Genomic DNA, 21,712 nt, shown 5'->3' on the forward strand with positions numbered 1-21,712 from the left:
ATGAGGATGTGGGGGGCACAGGGGTGTATAGGGACATAATGGGGTGCAGCAGTGTATGGAGAAGAATGGGGAGCAGGGCTGTGGGGGTGAGGGACATGGGGGTGGAGAGGATGGGTGGGATGGGTAGGTGTGGGGGGCAGGGCAGGATGGGATGGGGGGATGGGGGTGAGGGACAGGGAGTGATGCAGTGAGGGGAATGGGGGTGCAGCCTCAAACATACCTCGAACTCCTGGGTACCGGCGATGGGGCGACAGACCGTGGCTCACTGCAGGGCACACACCACAGTTCGAGCCCAGCCACAGCAGGAGCGTGAGGAGGAGAAGAGGGCCGGCAGCTGCGGGTGAGGCGTGTGCCACGACCCCTCAACAGCAGCCTGCTAGCTGCGCTAGTTCATCCCCTGCTCTGACCAGGCCAATGGGAACTGCACCTGCGGGTGGGGGGGCGTAGCAGCATGTGGACCCCCTCCAGACCTCTCCTAAGCCTAGGAGCCGGACATGCCGGCTGCTTCCCGGTCAGCCAGGATCCCTTTTTGACCAGGTATTCCCGTTGAAAACCGGACCCTAGGGTGCTACTGTAGTACAAATGATAATTAATAATTTCAAAGTTAGTTTCCACTCCAAATTGGAATAAGAAGTTGAAATGTTGAAAATTTTCAAGACCCAAAATATTCTGAAAAGTTTTGAATTGGAAATGTCAAAATGAAAAATGTAGCTATAAACTGAAATGATTCAGTGCCTCAGAGGAACATATTTCATTTTCAATTGACATTTTGTAACGAATAAACATTTCTTGTTTTGAAATGTTGATTCAAAATTAGATTTTTTGTTTAGATTCTCATAATTGGAGAATTGGAAATGTTAATAGAACTCAATCTTTTCCCATACAAAAGTTTGATTTTTTATTATTTTTTATTTATTTTCTATTAAAAACCCCAATAAAAACCCAAAAGATAAATGACTTACAGCTTGAATATGTTTCTGAATATCACACACTTCATGGGATCTCCAGTAGAATATGCAATTATGGCAAGAAAATTTTGATATTGACAAAATCACCTATTCTGATTGGAATTTTATTTGTGCAGAAAATGTTGATCAGCTGTACTAATGATGCACTCTAAACGTCAACATTAACTATTTAATTGCTGATCATTTTAGAGAATGGACAGGGAGGAGGTTGGGAATGAAACTCATGAAGGTTTGGAATTAGGAATTGCTGCAGGAAAGGAAATAGAGAGAAAAGGAGGAAAGGCACAAACAGGAAAGGAGAGAAACATAGAAAGGGTGATAGGGACTAAAGGGAAACTGCAGGAATAGTGGTGAATTTAAACATGAGCATATTATTCCACAGCGATGCTGAATGTTGACAATAAGGTATTGAACAAATAATACATAATGATAATAACTAAACTTTATTTACTACACAAAGGTCAAATTCTATCCTTGATCTTTCTGCCAAGCTCCTACTGTCATCAATGATAGACTTGGTGTGGACTGAAGGGACTATGAAGAGACAAACTTATATCCTGCCCCAAGGAATGACGTGCTCACTTTTGAATGAGCTCCTGGTCTGGGGACTTGAGGAAAAATAAATAGAAAGAAAGAAAGAAAATTTGAAGCACAGGAAAAAGTACTGAGCTGCCATAAACTGCCAGTCTGACCCCTGTTCTTAACATGAGGTTTCTTAGTAGTAATAAAAATTAGCTATGTTTCAAAATTCTGAAATGTATGATGGGTCCAACTGCCCTGTCCATTCCCATTTACACAATGTACAGGCATCAGGTACTTTTTCCACAATATTCCACAGCAATGTTCTCTTCTGGTTTAATCTGCTAGTGAAATGCTTAAACAAATAGTTCCAAGAAAAGATGTTTTTAGGGCAACTCTGGTGTCATCCAAGTGCACGAGATAAGGTTAGTGATTACTCTTCTTTTTTATCTGTCACACAAATATATAAAAGGAAATAGTTAAAGCTTCAGTGAAGTTTTTATTCAAATTTACACAAAGACTGCTGTGTCAAGGTATTCCTGCTCCATACTGGGCCAGAAGTGGTTAACCCCATACTATGGACTGAGGAGGCCACGCCCCCTCTCTCCTGCTGGGCATGATCCAGCTGGAACCACATTATAAAAGGGAGCAGCTCAGCTCAGTCTGCCCTGACTTGGGAGGAGAAAGGATATATGTTCCAGGCTCCTGCTTGGAACCCCAGACCGCAGAGGCTAGGCACGCCGAGACCCAGGCAAATACCCAGCTGTCCATAAGGGGAAGGAGTCGCTGGGAACTTAGCCTGCTGACTACCTCAGAAGACCTGTGAACTACGGAGCAAGAAGACAGAATAGGAAGTAGCCCAGGGGAACCAGACATTGATCCAGTTGTGGTACTGGGAACAGAGTCAGCTTGTTTCAGAAGGATCCCTGCTGATCCAGTGATGGATACTCTCACCTCTGCTAGGCCCTGGGCTTGGACCTGGTGGAATAGGGTGGGCCCAGTCCCCCTACCCGGCCTCTAACCCACTCCTGGATAGCAGCCCACCCCTCTCTGGCTGCTAGGCCGTACTACCTGGTGCAGAAGGGTGGTCCCATTGACTGTGGCCGCTGGGCCCTGCTGCCATGCACGGAACAGCGGTCCCATTGACTGTGGCTGCTGGGCCCTAGTGCCCAGTGCAGAAAGGTGGTCCTATTGATTCTGGCTGCTGGGCTCCACTGCCCTGCACGAAAGGGCGGTTCTATTGACTCAGGCCGCTGGGCCCTACTGCCCAGCGCAAAAGGGTGGTCCTGTTGACTCTGGCTGCTGAGCCCCACCGCTCTATGTGGAAGGACGGTCATATTGACTCTGGCTACTGGGACTTACTGCCCTAAGCTACAGCGTCACCTCATAGATGTAGGCCACTAGGCCGTGCTGCCCTGAATCTAAGGACAGCCCCTCTTACTCTGATCATTAAGTCATACCGCCCTGAGGAGAAGGGTAATTATTTGGATGTGGCTGCAGGGTCATAACGCCCTGCAACAACAACATAGAATCCTAGGGTTAGAGGAACTGTATGGATCATCTAGTCTAACCCCAAACTAGTTAGACTAAATAGAGTGTTAAAAGGTATCTGTTCTTCATTGAAATAACACATATAAGTATCTATCACAACAAAGTACAACTCATGTGTCTCTTTAAAAAAAACCCAACCTTCCTTCTTTCTATACTTCTCAACAATAACAGCACTGAGACGTGCAGCCCTAAAACACAATTTCCTACAGTATGTCACATAGCTGCTGAAATGTAATGATTTTCAGGGCTAGCAGAAAAGAGCAGCTGCCCCCCAGGTTGTGTTCCATAAATGCTCCCCAGCACCCAGGAGGAAGTGGTATAAGTTCAATTCAGTTAAGCTAATTCAAACATTTGCCGCTTTGTAAATGGACCATAAGCACACGCTCACACACACACACACACACATATTAATATTTGAAGGATTCCAACAAAACAACTACACATACCTAAAAACTCATAAACATTTTAAGATTTCTCTGGTATCACTTATATTTTGAGTAACTGTAACAGGGCCCTACTAACAACGAGTTTGCTTTTAAGTACTGTACCCAAGATACCAGAAATCCCAGTTTATAAATAGATATCATTCCTTGCATGTAGAACGGAAAATTTCATGGAGACTAGAATATTGGAGGGGAAAGAAAATGCTGTTACTAAAGCTTTTTGTAAAGACAAAGCAGCTTTTCCAACCAGTGGGTGCACTTTCTAAAAAAAAATCGTAATTAGAGGCAGCACAATTTCATTAAACGTGAACACATTTATGGATTTTCAGTTTGGATTATTCTTATTTTGTTTCAAAACCTGCCTTCAATTTAAAGCTACAATAGCAAACCTACCATGCCAAAGCCCTCTTTAATACTAATGATTGCTTACTGCCTAAGATTCACAGTTATTCTTCACAACCATCATCAAAATTTACAACTGACTTTATTACTACATCATGTCATAAATCAAAAGGATATGCAGCCAGGCTTATTATAGGAGAGTGTTTGCCCTATATACTGGAGTTAAGTGACTGGCGGCATTTTTATCTTAAAATATGTATTTTAAGGGGTTTAATCTTTGCCTTGTAAACAAGACTGAGATGATTTTCCTCCCAATTTGCTCAACACTTGGCCTGATGTGCTTTTTTACTGACACAAGTATGAAATACAATAGAGAGTTAATGGTGTAAGACACCTACTGTACGCATACAACTAAATACCAGCTTTGATTTGTAAATAGGAATCTGGCACTAGATTCATCCACAATCCCTTGTGGTACTACGAGGGCGGAAAAACAGCGGAAATACTAGGTACTAAAGAGTTCTAATAAGCACAGTACATTTTTGTTAGCAATATCTCAGAAAGGTTTTCAAATTCATAGAAATGGATGGGCAGCAGCTACATTAACCTGATATCAAGTTAATGATCTAGAATCAAAGAGTGCACTTAGGGAAGAAACAGGCCTCATTTACATATCATGAAAGGCCATTCAAGGTCTTGCAAAATTGGATTTGGTGTCTACAATTGGCACTTGTAGCCAAATGGCAAATCACAAGAGCTTCAAAGCAGTAATCAAAAGTCAACTTTCATTTATGACTTTTATGTCAAAAATCCACTTTTATAGGGTGCCTGTGTATGAATTTACACAAACCATAAAATCTCTAAAGGAGCCATAAATGTCTAATGGGTAAATAATGAGTGTTATCAGAAAAGTATGCAACCCAAAATAAATATTTGACCGACAGTCATTGTAGTCTGCTGTGTCAACTGTCAGATTTTCATGATACATATTTTTTAGCTACGTTATATTTAAATAATGTTAGCGCTGATACTCAAATGAGAAAATTGAAATTTAAGATTGTCACTCTGTCCTTAACTCACTCTGTTTTGCTCATCTTGTAGCATATATTGTTCATATTAATATACAGTAATTTCATATATCTGCCCTGCAACATTTAAAGACACTGGGGTAATTTAAAGGTGGATGTCTAAATTAATCACTGTTGAAAGCAGACACAATTCCATTAATTCTGTGCAGTTACACCCACTTGTGCCAGCAATGAATTTGGCCCATTGTAAGTTAAGGAAGGAATTTCACCCTTTTGAATTTCCTAGCTTTTTTAAAATTTATTCTTCACCACATTTTGAATTTATATGCCCACACTTATTATTTAAAGAGAAAACAAAAGCCTGTTAGCCAGCCAGGAAAGAGAATTTTCAGGTGTCCTACTGCTTGAGCATTAAGGCTACTTAGCTGACAACACTCTGCGGAACTCAGCAAGGGCCCATTGGACCAATGATCTCCTCCCCTACAAATAAAAAGAAAAGGAGTACACGTGGCACCTTAGAGACTAACACATTTATTTGAGCATAAGCTTTCGTGAGCTACAACTCACTTCATCGGATGCATATGGTATTCAGAAGGAATAAACAGAGGAAGGAAGGAGCATCCCCTCCCACCACACTCAACTACCATCTACATATAGAAAATGTTTGATGGGGTCTGTAACTTCTTGATCATAACATTGGGAGTCCATCATGATCTCTAGTGTTAAAGGGCACAAGATCACCCTCAACCACATAGTCTTTCCATCTTCACAACATAATTCTTCCAGGTCACTGGGTGGGGGCTCACTCCAGTTTTGCATTGTGTTATTGAAAAGGAACTCCTAGATACTGAACCTGGCCCTTGTTGCTGCCAACTCTGACAGGCAGAAGGGTTACACAAATATAGTTGTAAATCTTCTTTTTCATTGTTTGACAAGCTTTAATAAGCACTGTCTTAGGCCTTATCCCTCTCCTCTTCATGGATCCATGGGATTTGAATGGCCATATCAGGAATGAAGAGGGGACACAGAATAGAGAGAAGCAGTGTGTGAGAAGCAGGGAACTGTGTACGTGAATACCTCTTGAGCAGCTCTGTAACTCTTATGTGCAGAACTGAGCACTCATCTAATTGTTGACATTATATACCATAACCTGGACAGCTCAGTCTGCTCTGCAGCCAGTATATGTGGCCTTCTGGGGCTTGTGCATCCTACATGTTCACATGTATTTCTTTTTGAATAGGACCTGGTCGGCATTTCTAAGTCTAGTAGCTAGATAACCGTTTCCCATACAGATGATACCTTTTTTGCTGTTGGATTGGACTGAATCAACAAAGAGATCACATTGATGCAGGTTCTTTCAAAGCATTCACATTTTTTTCTACACTTATTTTGTCAGCTGCTTGGCAATCTAAATGGAATTACTAACGATTCTCTATTTCTATTTAGTTTAAAATGGAAACTTTCCCTATAGATTGTTTCCCATACACTTTATTTAGGTGAGTGTATACAACTAAAATATATTCTATATTGTTGTATTAAAGCATAGTTCTGTATAATTGGTATGTTAATTACAAGCACCTGAAACACCTTATAAGGATTCAGGCAGAGTTGCCATATATTTTCAGTAAAATATTTTATTTTTGACGTTGTGTTTCTGACTTAGATTGTTAATTTTAGAATCAGTCCTGTACCTGGCTATACTGTTGTTGTTCCATGCTTGCTGATTAAGTGACTCAGAACAGAAACAGTCATTCCAGACTCCATTTACATTCCAGTGTCGAGACAAATAATAGACAGATCTCATTAAATTTAGGAAGTGAACATCATAGGAGATCTGTTTGCCTTTCATACTGTATAATCCTTGAATTCATTGTTGCATCTATCAAATCAGTTATTAAAATGCCATTAAATGACCTTTTCAAATGCCCTTTTTTTCTCTTAAGGAATAGCACTTAATACAGCCTAAAAATTTGTTAATGTTTACACAGAGACAAGGTGGGTGAGCTAATATCTTTTTCAAGGAGCAGAAACAACACCACGGGACCATAAACTCTGAATGACGAATAGCTATTGTGCTCAGCTCACCAACCATTCAGCATCTGAAAATTCTTAAGTCAAACTATTTAGCAAATAACAGTTTCAGAAACTCAGAATAGCTTATGAATGGTTCACACACCCTATGAAAAGTCTACATTCAGCTGATATTGGTTCAGAAAATACTATTCGACCAGCTCTCCTTTTTGTTTTTCTTTTTTAAAAAACACACCATCTGCTGAATTTTGAGAGGATGGTTTCCCCCCTATTTTAGATCACTTTATGTGATTTCTAGGTGGGTGGGTCTATCTGAAATTTACTGAGCAGGGGACAGATGAGTGCCTACCCAAAAACAGAAGGTGAAATCCTAGCCCCATTGAAATCAATGGCAAAACTCCCATTGAGTTCAGGAAAGCCAGGGTTTCAGCCAGAAACTCCAGTCGCTTAACTAAAACAACCTTTTTTTATTTTAAGCATTAATACTAGGGATGGACCAACCTTTTTGGGAAAAATGAAAGCTCCCGCCCTTCTGAATTTTTCCCCATTTCTGGAACCATAACCATTTGGCCTAGATTCACCTGTGTCCTCTAGCTGCTTTGTGCTGCTCCAGTAGGGTGATCAGATGTCCCGATTTTATAGGGACAGTCCCGATTTTGGGATCTTTTTCTTATATAGGCTCCTATTACCCCCCACCCCCTGTCCTGATTTTTCACACTTGCTGTCTGGACACCTTATGCTCCAATGAGGCTAAGCAGCTGCAAACTTAACTTACCCTGAAGCAGTGCAGAGCATATCAATGACTGATCCTTTCCTTTTGCAGAGGTTCTGAAGTGTTTGGAATCTTATTTTTTCATTTATAATTTATTCTCACAGTGTTTCTTGCTGCAATCTGGAGTGGAAGTGCGAGCGACCAATTCCCAATCATGCTCCAGCTATGCTTCTGGCACTGACCTGGAAAAGTGACTTCAGCTCTCTGTGTTTCTGCTTCTGCTACCCCATTGTCTCTCCTAGCTGTTTAACTTGTAAGATCTCTGGGAGAGGGACTTCCTCTTGCCATGTGTTTGTAAAGTGTATGCCACAATGGAAGTCTCTAGGTCCTACTGTAATATAAATCATAAATACTGCTAAAAGGAAAAGATCTTATAAGGTTTTCTGGGCAACTGTGGAGATTCAGGAGGTTTGGATAAACCTTCAGATGCTTATCTGAACTGAACCCAAACTCTGAAATGGGGAGGCTTTTCTATCACTGATTCATAATTAGAGTTGGTCAGATTTTTTTCCCCAGCAAGAAATCAAAAACTGAAAAATTTCAGCTGAAAATCAACCGGCCAAAATTTTGACTGGGAAATGCCATCCTGGTGCCCCATTGGAATTGGAATTCAGGTGTTTCATGTCCCCACTCTCCTTTATGGGCTGAGCTGCGTCCCTGAACCGACTATATGTCCCATGATCTTCCCCTCTTGTTGAGTGGTTCTGGTGCATCAGGAGAGTTCTTGGTCATGGAGCATTGCATGAAATATAGTTCAGTTCAGTTTATGGGTATTTAGCTTTTCAATACGATGCTGACATTTTCTGAAGAAACAGACTTTTGTGAAAAGTTTTAGTCAAAAAATGAATTTTCCATCAAAAAAAGTTTTGATGGAAATTTTCTGACCAGCATTGTAATAATATTGTCCCAATATTCAAATGGTCAAGGAGGATTTGGACTTCTGGACTTATTTCCTTTTTGTGAAAGAAATGAGTGGGCAGACATAGGCGCATGATATTCGTTACTAATCTATTTTTATTATCACATGCACGTACTCTTTGAACAGGGATGGACATAAAATCATAGAATCAGTAAAGCTTTCCCTTCACTGGCTTGGGACCATTTTCAGAACTCCAGCAAAAACACATTTGATGTCTTCTTTTGCCCAACAGCACATTCTGGGCCAGATCCTCAGCTAACGTAAGTTGCCATAGCTCCACTGCCTGAGAGGCTTCAACACAACTGCATTAGTTTACACTGTCTGAGAATCTGGCACTCTTCTCTGTCCAAATTGTCCAGAACACTATTTCCAATCCTATGGTCCAAATTCAAAGCTGTGCCTAAGGGAGTCTCAGATGGTGTCCTTTGTGCCTTTCAGCCTGCTATGCATGAAGATTACACTGATTTACTCCCCCTCAGACTCACAGCCACTTACAGACATAGACGTAAAAGCCTTTATGCGTCACTTGTGACTCTGGCCTTGTGTGGCTGTGTGTGTTACTGTATTTGAAACATCAAAATGCCTTTGTTAGATCATGTTCCTCAGCTGTGCTGTGCCTTTCAGGCCAAGCCCTCTGTGGGAGTGAACAGTGCTGATGCCAGACCATTGGGAGCCCTAAGCAGGAATATCCCTCCCCCACCAAAAAAACCCAGGCATTTTCTTATAAGAAAAAGTGAATAGGAAGCCTCCTTGAGCTGCTCAGAGCCCTAAGCAATTGCTTAGTCTGTGTATGGCGGACAGCACCAGCTCTGGGAGCGAGTAAGGATACTCATCGCCACTGGGGAAAGTCTGGGGGAAATTTGTTTCAGGGAGGCAGAATTCCTCCTGATGTTTCCTGGCATGAAAGGGATTGTGCCCAATGCTGCATCCCTTTCTGGGGTGGGGAAGAGTATTTCCACCTGATCTGTTGGCTGATGCATGGGAGAGATCACCTCTCCTCATCCCTTTGCGGTATTTTGTGCCCTAGGAGCTGTACAAAGAGTAATCTGTGTGATCCTTGTATAGCATTTTTCCGATGAGTGAGAGAATGAGGAGAGGGAAAACCACCAGGGAAACGTGTGTGGTACATACCAACAGGGAGGAAAGCAAAAAGGACCCAAATAAATAAATAAATAAATAAATAAATAAAATAAAATAAAACAGCAAAGGAAGGAAAAGAATTGGAGGGAGAGAGGGAGATAGAATATGGACAGGAAAAAAAAAGTCAAGACAGTGGCAATTGTGCTGAAATATGACGCCTTTCATCTCGTGAGATCCCCATAAATTTGACACATTCTCATGATATTTCACCCACATCCTGACCAAAGCTCAGGTTCCTTCTGGTTTGGGATCTGATCAGGAATTAAGACCATATGGCTGGATAGGGATTCAGAGCTTCAAATTTGAAACCCCTTGAAATACAAAGGGATCCAGACACACTTTTGGCTCATTCCTAATAGCACCAGCACAGCTGTGCTCAGGGACCTCTCACAACAAAAGACAAATGCCAGATTGTTTGATCCAGATCTCTTTTAAGTTGGTACTGAAATGGGGTGGCCAATCTTATATGCACATGTGACCTAAAGACATTATATACAAAGGAGGTACCATACAAAATACAGTTCCTGACTTTCAGATATTAGACGTTGGACTTATTTTTAAAATATGCCAAAATACCATAATGTGCGCTTTAATTATTATTGAAAATATTATTTATTATTTTAGGGAGCTGCTTGTAGATTTTAGAAAAAATATAAGTGTTTGCAAACACTAACATTCTTTTTATTTTTAGGAATGCATATATATATATATACACATAAGATATTTAAGATATATATATACTAAAATCATTTGTTTCCAAGCTTAGAATTTGTATTCCAAAGGCAGTTGAGAAGGAATTTTTGCATTCAGGTTATACATTCTGGAAATTAAGGGTTCATAATAGGGAAATGCTGAGAAACCCTTATTTATAGCAGTCCCAGCAGATGCTGCAATAATGAACACTGGCCTTTAAGCTGTCCTCATTCTGGTATTCAAATCATTCATACCAATTTTAATTATGAGCCATGTAATGCAGTGTAATGTGCAGCTTCTCTGCCACACAATCATAACATACATTTTTCATATACATATGTCTTTTCTTGTACTAGGGCTCTGTAATTGAAAACACTTTATCAGCTCGAGAGTTAATGACATTAGTGGAGCGGGGGGTTAGGTGCACAACTCCCAGTGATAATGGGAGTTTTACTGTGCTGAAAATGTATTACTAAATGTCTACTAAAGATAAGAACAAAATATATTTGTGGCATGAACTTCAGATAATATTTTACCTGTTCTTTGAGAAGGTAAGCAAAACAAACACTTCACATCTGCCATAGCCAAGTCAGCAGTAATTTACAAAGGGAGGAGGGAAAAAAGAACAACCTTGACTTACTCTGCTTACACTGATAGAGCTAAATGGTAGAGACAAGGTAGGTGAGATAATGTCTTTTATTGGGCCAACTTCTGTTGGTGACAGACCCACCTTGTCTGTTTAATATTCTGAGACCAATGTGGCTATAACAACGCTGCATAGGGCTAAATTATGCTATCTAGACAGAGCCAAGAGCAAAGGATGAGACATAGCCATAGCTTCCAGGGGAATGATTGTGAGTAAGGGGTCTGTGGTAGTGCAGCTTCCTCCTTCATATGTTCTCAGCCTGCAGTCAGCCAGTGTGGAGGAAGTGGCACCATGATCCTAGCTCCTCCCTGTCCCCTTCATGGTAATGTGTGTCCTCAGAGGCACATGAAGGGAGCAGTGCCTGCATCTCCTCTATTGCAGGGCCTGTGACTCTGAAAATCTACATGCAGGCTTAATATGCCCTTCAAGTATTATCTCTGGTCCATAGTTCTGTGAAAGGCATGTTCCATCTAGGTACTGAATGACCTCCATCATCACAGTCTTGGAACAACCTTATTTGAAATGTACTAACACGGAAAATGGCACCAAGTAACTGGCATGGGGACATGAAACATACCTATTAATGTAAGGCTTCGTCTGAAATAAGGTTCTCTCAAATTCACAGAAAGTACCTGATATGTTTTCTCTGGAATTATAAAATTGTCAAAAGGATCCCAATGTGGGGATTTATGCATGGAAGGATGGTTAGCTTTAAGGTGACATTTGCTTCTCTAAATCTTTCTATACAACAGTGAGACAATAGACCCCTGTTAAAGATCCAATGTATTAAATGCCTAATAGGTAGAAAAAAGAGAAAATATATTACAATGGCATATTTGGAGCATGCTAAAAAGGAGCTTGGTTCTAGGTCAACCACTGGACAAATCCTGAAGTGCTTAGTCAGGCTAAGTTCCATTGGTGGCTACACAGCTCAGATTCCTGTTACCCTCACACTTGAGCACACTGAACAAGAGAGGTGACAAGATTTGTCACTAATCTTTCACTGATGGAGACACTAGGCCTGATTTATCATTTCCTGAGGCTCCTTTATGACACCTAGGCTGGTGCCTAGGCCACATGGTAGGCATGAGTCCATCCCAGACAATACCCCTGCAAAGGGGACTCCTATGCTCAATCACAGAACTGTCTCCAGGAGCTCTGTGCCAAATACTGGGTGCACAGGCATTCTGGGGTAGGGGTGAGACCAAATGGGAGGAGTATGTCAGGGAGGGGAGGAGGTGTGGCCAGGACACACCTGCACCCTAACAATTCTGTGCCCCTGCTAAGCTTCATAGGAGCTAATGAAGCAGGAGTGCAAATGTGGGAAGCACTCAGGCTGCTCTGGCCTGTGCTGGGAAGTGAAATGCCCCTGCAGCTCCTGAACGAGTGATATAAACTGCCTCCCATCCTGCCCGCATTGGCACCTGCCAATGTCTCTGCTAGCTAGGTTTCTTGCTGTCACTTCCCAGCATGTTATCCATAAAGAGCCCTCACCTGCATTCAGTTTAGTCAACCTCCAGGGCTTGGCATAAATAAGATTTGGCTGCTCAAACATCTAGCTGACTACTCATATGGTGAGGATAAGAGGTACATTTTTGTGCAGACAGGTATGGATCATTTAACATAAGAACATAAGAATGGCCATGCTGGGTCACACCAAAGGTCTATCTAGCCCAGTATCCTGTCTTCCGACAGTGGCCAATGCCAGGCGCCCCATTGGGAATGAACAGCATAGGTAACCATCAAGTGATCCATCCCCTATCACCCATTCCTAGCTTCTGGAAAACAGAGGCTAGGGACATCCTCCCTGCCCATCCTGGCTAATAGCCAGTGATGGACCTATCTTCCATGAACATATCTAGTTCTTTTTAGAACCCTGTTATAATCATGGCCTTCACAACATCCTCTGGCAAGGAAATCCACAGGTGGACTGTGTGTTGTGTGAAAAAATACTTCCTTTTGTTTGTTTTAAACCTGCTGCCTATTAATTTCATTGGGTTATCCCTAGTTCTTGTATTCTGAGAAGCAGTAAATAACACTTCCTTATTTACTTTCTCCACACCCGGCATGATTTTATAGACATTTGGTGACACATTTGGATGTTCTGTGTGTTTGTTTTATTTTAAAAGTGTCCAGGTGATGCAGCAATGGATGCAAACATTTATGTATACATAAATAAAATAACTCCCGGCACCACCACTTAAATCCGGAGTCCAGAATTCTATTCCATGCTTATGATATTTAGCTGGTTGGCAACATTTAGTCACTTTCTGGACTATCATTTCCCTCTCTTTGGTCATGAAACTTATTTTCTTTCGCTGCCCTGTGAAGATCCTGGGTGTGTCTCTTTTTCTATTGCCCAACACAGAACAGGAACACTGTGAATAGAGAAAGCTGAAGCAGCTTCAAGCTCTGTACCATGGAACTGTCCAGACTTTGAGACCTTTAGCCGAAAACTTGTGCACTTTGGACTAAGGTTGTGTCCTGGGGAGTAAATAATTCTCTCCATCGGGCCTGGAAGTCCACCTGGAGAGCAGCCAGCTAATACTCAAAGAGGCAAATCCACTGTCCTGCCCTACACATTCCCACAGAGGAAGGATAGTGCAGTGATTAAGGTGCTGGCTTGGGACTGGGGAGACCTGGGCTCAAGTCCTTGTCCTACCACAGTCTTCCTTTGTGACTGTTGGCACATCACTTGGTCTCTGTGTGCTTCAGTTCCCACCTGTAAAATGGGGATAGTCGCACTTTGTGTGTTGTAAGGAGAAATACAAAGACTGTGATGTGATCAGATACCATTAGGGCCATAGGTGCCTCAGCTACATCTGTGACGCACATGGAGGCCCCCCAAGAGCTGTCTCTGTGATGCTCAATGGCTGTGCGCCCTTTCAGCAAACTCTCCAGATCAGAGTGGAGTTGTATTAGGACTGCTTCAGAAGTGTTTCTGTGATTGTGGAGGGGACAAAATGCTGATAGAAGCTGCCTGTTTCTTATTGAATACAGCACAAACACTGACACAGTCTGTTTTCATGGTCCAAAAAGGTTCTCCCAGTGCTCACATTTGAGATTTGTACTCATGGGAAGTTGCATATTTAGGATGTTCTTTCTGCTAAATACTGTTCACATCGAACCTTCCACATAGAGGATATGCACAAATTAGAAGAGACATAAATATCATTGGGAGACTGTGAAAGGGGATATAAATCCTCCACTGGTGACAAAGGGGTTAAAGAGCTTCTGTGGGCAAGGTTGGCCCCGCTCTCTGACCGTGTCAATCATGTTGGGGATGGAATAAAGGTTAAAAAACAGGAAGTTCCAGTCTGTTGTGGTATAGCGTTGGGAAGAAGTAGATAGTGGTGTCCAAGAGATACTTCTAGAAGGCTTCAGGGAAACTTCCCTTGAGAAGGTCATACTGATCCTACGATGAGATAGTAGACTCTGGCATACTGGTGGACAGGATAGGTTTGGCAAATTCCAAGATGAGCTGTTAAGTGGTAGGTACTCGCAAAAAGAAAAGGAGTACTTGTGGCACCTTAGAGACTAACCAATTTATGCTCAAATAAATTGGTTAGTCTCTAAGGTGCCACAAGTACTCCTTTTCTTTTTGCGAATACAGACTAACACGGCTGTTACTCTGAAACCTGTGGTAGGTACTGATATCCTTGACCTCTCCTGGGGTTAGGCAATTAGGGAACTGTGCAGAAAGTACTTGAGGAGTGGGAGCCAGGAACCCAACCCTTTCCAAATGCAGTCAGGCTATTGGGTCCTGAGACTCTTGTTTATACAGATGGGGGTGCCTTCAGGTTTTGTAGTGCCCAGGCAGCAGGGGGTGCTTGTCAGTAACCTGAGAACTGTGACAGAGGCTAAGCCCAGTTGTGGCTTTGCAGGCTTATAGGGCCATCAGAATGGTAACATTTTTTTTTAAATCTCACTGGTGTATAATCCCCAACTGAAAGCTTCAAGTTTAATACCCTTTCTTTGTCAACCTGCTCTTTTTGCATTGCATGGAGATTTGGGTTTCGTATTGCAGGATTGTCATGAAGATAATGGGCTACTAGCATTTTTTTTTTAAATATGGAAAGATCTTAGAAGCTTTCTTTAAAAAAGCAACAACAAAAAACAAGCACTTGTATGGAGTTTGCAGTGGGAGAAAAAAGAAAGAAGTAAATCAAAGTCTGGGCCTATATCCACTTTTTAGTTTCTCTTTAGGTAGTGCTATATCAGCTGTTAAAGTGGGGATGAAAAAGAGACCCTATCACACTATGTAAATATCTTGAAAGAAAGGATGTCAATGAGATTAAAGAATAGGGGGATTTATTTACTGAGACATAATGGTTTTACTATTTGACTTTCAAGGGCAAATAATGATATTTTTTCCTACCAGTTTGAAAGAAATGTCCTAATATACATAAATATACTGAACCTCCATGGAACAAAGACTATTTCAGAGAAATGCAAAGACCTGTTCACTGGCCATAAATCCAACTAGGATGAATCTAAAATGTGAGGGTGATGGATCTTTGAAGCAGACATTTAAACAATCGTGTCTGGGCTACTTAAACATGAAGATGATTAACCCCCCCCCCCCCCCATCCAATGATGCCTTGTTTAAAACTCACATTTGACTAAATAGGCACAAAGCTACTCTGTCAAGACTGACTTTTCGTGAAAACAAGTTTTCTTGGTTTTCATTTGTGCATTATTTTCTTTCAAGCTCTTACACGGACACTTAAGAAATCTTCTCAAAAACATATTAGAGAGCCAATAAATGACCCCATTCAGTTTTATTTTGTCAGGAAAATTATCATCCTTTTCTTATTTGTTAAGCCCCATCAGCATGAATGGACTGATGAGCAAAGCTGCAGTAAGCAGTTCACCACTGATTCAAGCTGTGGAGAGCCAGCCCCCCCCATCAGCCTCCCCACTGGGAAAGGTCACCAACTCACTGCCATTCCATCGCTTAGTCAGGGGAGGAAAACGTAGCCTCAGAGCCGCCAGCATTGATATATTTGTTTGACACAGTTGTTTTAACTGAGTGAGACCAGCAGCCAAGGTAAGAAAAAGGCTGCGAGCCCTGATCTAAATTGGTGTGTTTAAGTGTTTTCTTTTTGTGGATTTTGCCATCCGTTTTTATAAAGCTTGTCTTAAACTGGTGACCTTGCAGGGGTTTGTTCCCCCCTTGTTATAAAAAAAATCCCCACACACGAGAAAACAAAAGATCTTCTCGCCAGGTGGATTTTATTTTTTTTAAAGCTCTTCCAATTCTACTGATTACCTAAATTTAAATGATTGACACTATCCTTTTAATGTTAAAAAACAAGGATATTGCATACATTAAGCAGAAGCAATTAGCATACTTCTGTAACCACTTGCCTTTTTCATTGCTCAGTCCTTGCATATGCATGTTTGCAAGCCTTGAGGCAACAGAAGGTTTGTCAGGAAGAGTAATGAAGAGGAAAGGAAATTGAAAGCAAATGACAAAATTGGGGGCGAGGGGAAGGACTGAGCAGAGGGATAAAATCAGAAAAGGTTTACAGCGAGGATATGCAGAGGTAATGTCATTAGAATGACAACATGTAAGCTACTTTGGTTTGTTGTGGTTTCTCTCAGCCTCTTGCAGGAGGTAGATTTAATGGAATAACATCAACACCCTTTATTTCAAACAAACTAGTCCCTGAAGTGCAGTTCAAATTCTTCTAACTTCCCTACTCTGATGTTTAGTAGAAAATAGACTCAGTTTAGTCTGGACATTCTTGTTGCTAACTCCAGAATCAACACAAAAGTCTTTTATAAGGGAGGCTGTAAGTGCATGGGGCCCTAAACAAGGTTGTGGTATTTCCATCATAAAGTTTAGTCAAGTTCATGACACTAAACAGTACCACAACTAAAGAGAAACCCTTATCAGAAGGTCTCTGCACAAACACAAAAGCATTTGCTCTCAAGAGTCACTCATGATTTTCAGTCAATTGTGTGTACAAGGCATGTGTTATCGTTTTCTCTGTTTAGCAAATATAATAGCTAAAATAGACTGGTTTGTTTACCATGTGCAGGGATTAAACTTTTCTTTCTCTTGGGACCTAATTTAAAGGTCTGTTTTTCATTCTGTTCTCCATTTACTCATGTTTTGAATAGTAAACTGAAGAAATTCATGAAATGTCTGATTGTGAATTAAAATCCTCCCTTCATCACTACACTGCTCTTGCAGTGACGAATAGGAAACCTAAGTTTGGGGATAAATTCAGGGTTTTTACTCTGCTATTGTGGAGGTGGAAAACATCACTGGGGTAATTCACTCAGTCCCACCTTGCTAATGCAACACTCTCTTGCAGCTGATCACTCTCAGAGGAGGCTATTTACTCACTCTTGTATGGAAAAGATATGAGACAAAAAACAAGAGAAAATGAAAATTCCAGTTACAACTCCCTCAGCTCTCCCCATCTTACCCTCCTCCCTTCTCCCCCCTCCCCCAAAAAAAGAGGTTCTTCAGTGACTCCTATTTAGTTTCATTGATGGATTTTATGTGACTGCAATGCAATGAGACTTAGATATGGCATAGGCCAGGTGCCAGCCTTATGCAGGGCCCTCAATCTTTATACTCTCTGAGACTGCCAACAAAATGGGCCAGTGAGTCCCATTGGTGGTGGTAGTTTTTGTGAAGTGGTGTCACAACCCAGAAACCATGCTCCTCAATTCAGGTTTCTTAACAACTCCCCACGGTCAAGACAAGAGGCAAAAATAACTGAAAGGACAATTTGCTCCTTAGAATGGAAACTGAAATGTTTAGTAAAATTACAGCTTCTGGAGAAGAGAGGATGACTTAGATTTACAAAGGTCAGTGCTGGATCATCTCACCATTCTCAGAGCAAAATGAAACTTTGGCAAGCTACTTAGTGTGTGAAGATAGAAATCTGTATTATCAAGTGTGAAGATTCAGTGTGCCTAAGGGGTGTAGAATTACATATGCCTTACCTGAGGTGCCATTCCAGAAATTCTTAGGAAACAATAGGGGGGTCAATACCACTTGCTACACTAATTGACATTAATTATTACTGACTTCTGAATTCTTTAAAAATGTTTCTTCAAGAAAATTTGTTCCATTGTGCCTGGTATTTACTGTAACTTAGTCCTGTGACATTTTGTGATTGTTGTACAAGCACTTTAGACAGATATGAGTTTTGGAAACAAGAGGGGGATGTTTTCATAGGCTGCATTAAAAAAGGAAAAGCTAAGACTGACAAGTACGTACTAAATATTAATACTTTGTGCTACTATTGTACCTTTCACCTGACGACTTCAAAATACCTTGTAAACATGAATGAATGAAGTGCTGAAATATTCCTTGTGAAGTAGGTTATATGGAGACCACTTCCTGGGATGGGAAGTAGCTTCTATATAACAGTACGCAGAAGCACAGCATGGTATTTTAAAGAGGGAAGAAGAACACTCCCAAATTGAAACGTCAGAGGAATTTAGGTGAACGGAATATAAATTACATAAATTTGGTGTTAACACTCTAATTCTTGCAAAATGCCAGGAAGTCTTTAATGACAAGTGACCAGCCCCAAGGCAGTGATCCCAGGACAAGTGGATCAATGGAAGTTCTGATTAAAACTGTATTTAATGAAGCGTAATAATATACGTGAAACTCAGGGCTTGGCTAAACTTGTGAGTTAGAGTGCATTAAAGGAGCACCGGGCGCACTAGCTCACTACCCATCCACATTGGCAAGGCACATAGAGCACTCTGACTCTGCGGCTGGTCTGCTCCTGGTACTCCACCTCATCAAGTGGAATAATGTTTTGTGCACCCTCACTGGAGCGTCGCAGCGCCACTGTGGACGCCCTGGTCTGTTGGTGTGCTCTGATCAGCCTCCAGAAGTGTCCCACGATGCCTGTTCTAGCCACTCTGGTCATCACTTTGAACTCTACCGCCCTGCCCTCAGGTGACCAACTGTCAGACCCGCCCTTTAAATTCTTTGGGAATTTTGAAAATCCCCTTCCTGTTTGCTCAGCAAGGCATGGAGTGCTCTCAGCAAATCTTTCCAGGTGACTATGCCTCCATGCGCCGGGCAATCTCCAGTACGGAGCAATGGCGAGGTGCTGGACCTCATCAGTGTTTGCGGGGAGGAAGCTGTCCAATCCCAGCTGTGCTCCAGCTGAAGGAATTACGATACCTTCAGGCAGATATCAGGGGACATGATGGAAAGGGGCCACGACTGGGACTGCAATGCAGGGAAGGAGCTGCGGAATGCCTACCACAAAGCCTGCGAGGCAAACAGCCGCTCCAGTGCTGCCCCTGAGACCTGCTGTTTCTACAAAAAGCTGGACGCGATACTTGGGAGCGACCCCACCTCCACTCCAAGTACCACTATGACACTTCAGAGCCCAGTTCAACAAGGCAGGAGGAGGAGGAGCAAAGTGGGAGCAAGGATCCTGAGGTGGAGGAAGACACCCCGGAATCCCTAGATGCATGCAGCCAGGAGCTGTTCTCAAGCCAGGAGGAAGGTAACCAGTCATGGCGGCAGGTGCTTGGGGAAGGACAAACACCAGAGGAGGTTCCTGGTAAGCGGCTTTTATTTTGGGAAGGAAGTTATTTGGTTAGGGCTGCATGCATGCCTAGATGCGGAATAGGGCTTTGATGTGCTCTCTCACATCGCGGTAATTGGCCTCAGTGATCTCTTCAAAGATCTCATCCAGAACGTGGGCAATGCGCTTGCGCAGGTTTCTCGGGAGAGCCATTGTGGTCCTTGTCCCAGTAAGGCTAACTGTCCGCGCCACGGTGCCGTGAGGGGCGGGAAGACCATTGCTGCACACAGGCAAGCTGCATATGGGCCAGGGCGGAAGCCGCATTACAGTAGAAGACCCTCCCTTGCTTCCCAGGTCACCCTCAGCAGCAAGATATCTTCCAGGACGAACTCCTGTGGAAAATGTGGGGACAGTGTTCAGTACAGGGGTCCCCTGCCTCTGTTGGCTCTCCCCAAGGCACAGAGACCCAGAGGACAGTACAGCTGTGAAACAATCAGTCACACTTGACCCTGTGCTTACTCACCATTTTGGGGCTCCCGTGGGTTATGTGTGCTCGCTTTGGGATGGGCAAATTATGCTATTGTGTAGACAGTGCTTGCCCTTAGGTATGGGGGAATCATTGCTCTGTCTGTTGTGATCAGTGCTGCCTCTGTTAAGTGGTGCATTTTGCCTTTAAAGATGCAACCTTGAGATCTCAGCCTTCTGTGTTATCACCGGCCAAAAGACTCCAAAGAATCAAAAAGAGGCCATGTAGAAGCAAGGAAGACATGTTGTATGAAGTAATGCAGCATTCAAGTAGTGAAAAATCAAAAAGTGAAGGAGTGGCAGGACAATGAAAGGAGGATCCGCCAGCAGAATGAGGCGTGCCGGCACAAAAGCGCGGTGCTCTGGCAGCAAAGCATGGATTGGCTGATAAGCTTAATGGAGCGCCAAGCATACTCTATCCAGGCACTTGTAGCCATGCAGGCGGAGCACTACTGCGCCCACCTTCTCCACAGCCCTTGTCCCAAAACTCTTTCCTTTGTGCCCCCATATCACCTCCAACCCACTTTCCCCAACATCCGGGTTCTTAATGCCAGCAAGAACATGTGTAGCTTACTTCCAACATGTGTAGCTTCACCACCCAACTCTGAAAACTACGACCCTTACCCACTGCACTCAACCCGCATCACCATGCAGGATAGCCATCCTGAAGTGCAGCACTCATTGCACAGCACTCCAGATAGGAAGGCTGAGTATGATAACAGGACATACACAAATCTGTGATTGTACCATTCCCCACTCCACCCCTTGCCCTTTCTGTTTCCCAAGCAGTTGTTTCTTTTCAATGAATGAATTTTCTTTTCAATAAATGGATTTTTTTGGCTTTGAAAACATTCTTTATTATTGCATGAAGTAAAAGATACCTTAGCCCAAGAAAGAAACAGGCACTGCAAGTCAGCGTAGCAAACACAGATTCCTACTAACATTGGAACCATTGCACTTCACTCCTGTGCAGGGCACCAGACATTACTGGTGGCTTTCAGCCTCAAATTGCTCCCTCAAGGCATCCCTAATCCTTGCAGCCCCACGCTGGGCCCCTCTAATAGCCCTGCTCTCTGGCTGTTCAAATTCAAGCTCCCAGTGTTGAACCTCTGAGTTCCATGCCTGAGTGAATCATTCACCCTTCCCTTCACAAATGTTATGGAGGGTACAGCATGTGGATATAATTGCAGGGATGTGGTCATCAGCCAGGTCCAGTTTCCCATACAGAGAGCACCAGCGGCCCTTTAAATGGTCAAAAGCACACTCCACAGTCATTCTGCACCAGCTCAGCCTGTTGTTGAACTGCTCCTTGCTGCTGTCAGGGCTCCCTGTGTAGGGTTTCATGAGCCACAGCATTAAAGGGTAAGCAGGGTCTCCAAGGATCACAATCGGCATTTCGACTCCCCCTACAGTGATCTTCTGGTCTGGGAAAAAAGTCCCGGCTTGCAGCTTCCTGAACAGGCCAGCATTGTGAAAGATGCGTGCATCATGCACCTTTCCAGGCCAGCCTGCGTTAATGTCAATGAAATGTCCCCGGTGATCTACAAGCACCTGGAAAACGATAGAGAAATACCCCTTCCAATTAACGTACTCGGAGGCTAGGTGGGCTGGTT

Source organism: Eretmochelys imbricata, chromosome 3, assembly GCF_965152235.1.
Source record: "Eretmochelys imbricata isolate rEreImb1 chromosome 3, rEreImb1.hap1, whole genome shotgun sequence".
NCBI classification, from domain to species: Eukaryota; Metazoa; Chordata; order Testudines; family Cheloniidae; genus Eretmochelys; species Eretmochelys imbricata.